A 5,919-nucleotide genomic window follows, 5' to 3' on the forward strand; every position below is an offset into this window, starting at 1 on the left:
TTGACTGCTCGAGGATGGAGGCTTCTTCAAATGCGAGGAGAGCACGCCCTGATGCAGTAGCGTGCTACAGAGAAAGATGGATGGTGCAATAAGCTTCATGCGAATGGGAGATTGTGACGGCGACTGGGTTCGTGGATATGCGACAACGGCGGTCGGAGCTTCGTGGACAAATATCGATTGAAGCAAACACAATCCACTCACTTCAGATTCGGATGTCGCAACGCAGAGGAGATGACTGACGGAAAGGGAAGTAGCTCGAGATGTGGCGGCTTGGGCTAACGACGAACAGAAGCTTGACGGCGAACTAAGGTGACGGTGGCGACTTTGACGGACGGAGGGAGATTGTCGCCAGAGATCTCAATGGAGAGAAGAGAGGCGGGGGCGGCGGTGTGATTTAGAAGAAGAAGATGAGAGTGGGGGGGCTGTGGCTGAGATGAAGAAGATGATGATGAATTTAGGGTTTTAAAAAAAATATAATAATAATAATAATATAATTCTTATTATATATATTACATTATATTATAATATTATAAAATTTATATCTTTTTTTTTTCTTTTCCTTTCCAAACTTAAATAAACAGACAACAAAATAAATTATCTAAAATTAATGGATTCTACATTATCTTTGGCATAATTTTAGGAATTCAACTTAAGAATCTAAAATTAATACAGTATATTTTGTACCCTAATAATTAGGGAATGTTACAACCAATGACATATATTTAGGGATTGTTCAAACAATATAATATTTTTTTTATTTAGTTAAGAATTATTGTTTACAAATACACTGTATTTGTGATATGTGATATTTTGTTTGATTTTTTTTATCTTAACAAATACACGGACATGGTAGAATCTTAGGAATCTAATGTTAGCGATGCAAAATTAATGATTTTTTCATAAATAATTTAGAAAAAAGATGTTAAAATTAAGAGAATGTAAACTTAATTTATTATGTGTGTTTTTTTGGTAAATAATTTAGAAAATAAAAAATGATGAGAGTGAGAGGTTGAATTTTGGTATAATTTTAGGGAGTGGTTGAATTTTGAATTTAAACTTAACTAATTTACCAAAGATAATTATTTGCATTATATTTGTCATGATTTTAGGTAAGAATTGGTATGTGGTGCGTAAAAAATTGAATCTTTTAAATTCTTTTTCGTTAATTTTTTAATATTTTTGTTAATAATTAATTGTTGTATTATTTTTGCAAGATTTTAAGGAGGGATTCACTTTTGAATGTATAATTCCAAAAAGGAAAAAATGAATATTTGAAACTCTTTTTCGTTAATTTCTTATTTTTTATCATAATAATTAATTATTGCATTATATAATTTTGAATCTATAATACTTTGGATAAAATATTAAATACTTGAAGTTATTTTTGATTAATTTGAAGGTAAAAATTGGGATAATTAGGGGATATTGAAACCAATTGAATATGTGTAGGGATCTCTCAAAGAATATAATAATTTTTTTGATTTAGTTAATAATTATCATAAGTGGGTGTGTTTACAAATACAGTAATATTTTATTTGATTTTTCGATCTCACAAAATACACTGTATTTGTATATGGACAATTGTTATCCGTGGATGGATAATTTCGGGCCAAAAAAGTAGAAAAATAGTTAAGACAGTTAGTTTTGCCATAAATCAAATTAAAATAACAATTTTCTATTTTTCTATTTTCTATTCTTATATTTGCCATTTCCACGAATTCTCTCTCTCTCTTTTTTTTTCTTTTGTTATTATATAAGGAATGTTCTTTTGATGTAACAACTAACAAAATGCACTAAAAATTTCTTTATTTTAACTCTGAGTCTTTTCTATCTTCATCTTTGACTTTTGAGTATTTATTAAAAACAAAAGAAAAAAAAGAAGCCTCACACAACAATTTTAGATTAGCAGAAAAGTGAATTTGAAGATATAGAAATGGAAAAAAGTAAATTTGATTTTTGGAAAAATTAGATTATTGAATATTAAAAGCATATGAGAGCTTGAGAAATCAATATTAGGGACTTAAATCTCATTGAGTGGGCGTGTCGGAGTGGTTATCGGGCATGACTAGAACTCACGTGGGCTCTGCCCGCGCAGGGTTCGAATCCTGTCGCTTACGTTTCTTTTCTCTATTCCTTTTTCTATGCCTCGGCTTAAATTCACTGATTTATTTATTACTTTCTAAAAATATTTATTATCATTACGTTCACTGATTTATTTGAACAAAAATTAAGCTTTGCATCCCACGAAATTAACTTTTAATATAGAAAGAAAATAAAGGGTGGAATTTAAGTTAGAAAAAAGATATAACAAAATTAGTTTTTAATTTGAGTTATTTAATTGAAGGGTGTTGATTATTATTATTATTATTATTATTATTTTGTTTACATAAAAGATTTACAATATAAAATTTAGGGCCAAAATAATATTTAGAACATAATTTATCTAATACAATAAGTATATGTTCCCCTAATTCACTTAAATCCAAACATTTCCAATTTATTATTTCAATATATTTGATCTTTGGTTATACCTGCACCGCACAAAACGTCCACCAAATCTTAAAAAGCTCTTAACAAAATAATAGTCTCAAATTTCCTTTTTTTCCTTCTTTTTTTCTAAAAAATCTCTTTCCTAAGCATATTGTCAAACTTTCTTCTCTTCAATTTTGGTTGTGTAAAAATTCTCTTTTGCAAAATATTTTCTCAAACCATTTTCTTTCTCAAAATATTTTCTCAAATGTTTTGTTTTTCAATTTATTTACTTTTTCATGAAATTTTCAAAAAAGAAAATTCCAAATACATTTTCTATCGAAATTTTCTTACCTTGTGTCGTTCTAGTTTTATTTGGCTGGGTTCTTCTATTAGTTATTTGTTGTTTATAATATATTATTATTTTCTTTGGTTCTGTTCCTATTATTATTATTATTATTATTATTATTATTATTATATATTAATTTGTTAGTCGTGTATAGATATTATTATATATTCAAAATATTTTCTTAAAAAATATTTTGTGTTCTCTTCTTCTCTTCTCTTGTAAAGATTTATTTTTGTCTGTTTCCTTATGGCTTTTAGAGTCATTTTTGTTCGTCTCTTAACAATTGTGAATTGTATTTTGTGCATATGGTGCATTGTTTTTTTTTTCTCTCTTTGTTATCGGAATCTTCTTCGTACATTTTTCTTTTGTTAATTACTTTTTTTTTTAAGTAGATTTTTTTATTCATCTATCGAGATCATATCAAGTTTATGTTTTTTTCACCTTTTGCTTTTTATTGTCGCTCTCTTTTATTTGACTTTCTTTTGGCACTTCTTGTTTATTTCATTTTTTAGACATCCAATGTGTAATTTATTTTTCTTAGATAGTTCAAATTTTTTTCACCCTTTCTCTATGTATTCTTCTTAAATTTTGTTTGGTATAAAATATTAACACATTTCTTCTTGAAGAATACTCCCTTCGTGTTTGGTGGTATATGTTTGTTCTTTTTTTTTTTTTTTTTTTTTTTGTTGATTCTTCATTTTATTTTCTAATTTTTTTAAAGATTTACTTTTCTTTGTTTCATTATTGCCTTTAGAGTACTGCCTTTTTTTGTTTTGTCTCCTCTTTTATTTAACATTTAGGGTGTGTTTGGGCCTCGGGTATGGGGGAAAAGGAAAAGAAATTTGAGCCAAACCTTGTTTGGCCCAAGTATTATGCCAAAATGGGATTAGGAAAACCCTAATCCCCATATCCCCTATTTTATCCTACACTTCAGCCGCCGACTGCCTCTTTTAACCCTACTCTTTTCCGACCGATTTCCTTCGATTTTCCTGTGTTTTCCGTTCCCTTTTCGTCGCATTATCTTCGATTATCTCCATTTTACGTATCTCTTCTCCCTTCCTCTTCAAGTTGATTTACATTTTGTTCATATTTATACTATTTCACCGATCTGTTTGTGACCTCCGAAACGCCTTTGATCCTCTCATCCTCTCCCCGAAATGATCTGTTCGTGTTCCATTATTTTGCCCTAATCTCCCCGAAACGCCTCTCACCCTCTCTATTTTGCGTTTCGTTGATCGGTTGCGACGAACGTCCGTGACCTCCGAAACGCTTCTCATCCTCTCTATTTTCCATTTCGTTGATCGGTTGCCACGAAAGTGCGTGACCTCCGAAACGCTTCTCATCCTCTCTCCATTTTTTCATACCATTTCGTCCATTGAACAACCCTTGCCGCTCCCTACTTTTGCCGATCGTATAACCAGTTTACTGCACTTTTTTTGTTTAACCGAACGGGTATGTTGTCATTGATTCTACACTAAATCGAAGAAAGGAACTCGAGTAGGGGCATGAGAGCATGGCAGGGGTTATCGGTGTGCACCAAAGGTATGACGTGCCTATGATGAGGATTGTGGTGGTGGTTCTGATTTGATCTTTTCATGTTTGTTCTTATTTTCGGTCAATTATGCATTCCTTTGTTCTTCATATTGCCAGTGATGAGTTCAATTATATATTACTGATTCTGTTCATTTTGTTTTAAATCTTCGTTTGTCAACTTCGTTAACCATCATCCGACTTTTGTTGTTGATGTTCATATGTGATCAATTGTGGATTTCTTTGTTGTTGATCTTTGTGATCAATTGTGTTCTTGATGTTCAAATGTGATCAATTGTGGAACATCCCTCTTTGTTCTTCATATTTGTTTCTGAACTTGTTTAATGATCATGAATCTCTATTCTTGACATCCATATGTGATCAAATTTTCTTTTTCCTTCCTCTGTCATCATTTATGTTGGAACTCTGGATTTCTTTTACAACTTGTTAAATTTCATTTGTTCCATTCAATTTCAATTTTGTTGTCTGTGTACTTGTGTTGAAAAAAATGTCTGCCTACTGTGTATAGGGTTTGACTGCTTTTCTCAAATCCCCTATTTTATGGGATTCTTGTTGGACTAAATTAACTGTTGTTGACCTATTTATTAGTATATATTTGGATGTTCTCACAGCATTACATGCCCCATTCTCTTCCCGTTTTCTTATACTTGCAGTCCCCTTTGGTATGTTCATAACATTTGTTTGCTCTAATTTCTTTTCATTACATTTGCCACTTTAGCCAGACTGTTTTATGAACATGTTGATCTCTATTTTATGTCTCTTGTTAGTTGCTTGTGTTTTACATGTGATGTTATCAAGTCCACCGCACTAAATTATACCGCAAATGCGTTCTCTTGAACGTCTTTGATGGTATTTATTAACTCTGAGGCAACTTCCTTTCCCATACATTATGTACTAACACATTTATTTTTTGGTACGGTCCCATGGATTTGTAAGCTTTCGTTTTTTTTTTAAGGTATGTTTCATATGCGTTTTTTCGTTTATTTTTTACAATACATAATCTTTACGGCCACGCATATGTAATGACAATGTCGTTTGTTGTGTAAATCTTCAGGTTGTCGTACTTAAAGAATTCGTAATTGAGGTACAACGGCTTTAAACCTCATTCATTTATGAAGTTTATGTATATGTCGTGTACTTAATTATTTTTGTAATGAATTCTTTTCTTTCTTTATTATTCATTTCTGTTTCTTGTATCAAACGCTTCGCATTATATGTTATAAATCGTATTTTTCTTAGTATGTTAAGTGATATTATTCTTTATTCATTTCTTTCCATACTATATTTGCCACCGCCCGTAGGTATGTTAGCTACTGTTTTGAAATTAAGAAAAGTTGCCACTGCCCGTATGTATGAATTTTTCTTAGTATGGATGAATTTGATATTCATTACATCAAACTTAATTAACATTATTATTTAAGAAAAGTTGATTTTATATGTAGATGAATAATAATAACACAGTGAGCTATACATAATAAAATTGACATTATTATTTCAACAATATTATTAAGATATTGATGTATGTAATTTGGGTGGTATTAAGTAATGTT

This window comes from Cucumis melo, chromosome 9 (assembly GCF_025177605.1).
Source record: "Cucumis melo cultivar AY chromosome 9, USDA_Cmelo_AY_1.0, whole genome shotgun sequence".
Classification (NCBI taxonomy): Eukaryota; Viridiplantae; Streptophyta; class Magnoliopsida; order Cucurbitales; family Cucurbitaceae; genus Cucumis; species Cucumis melo.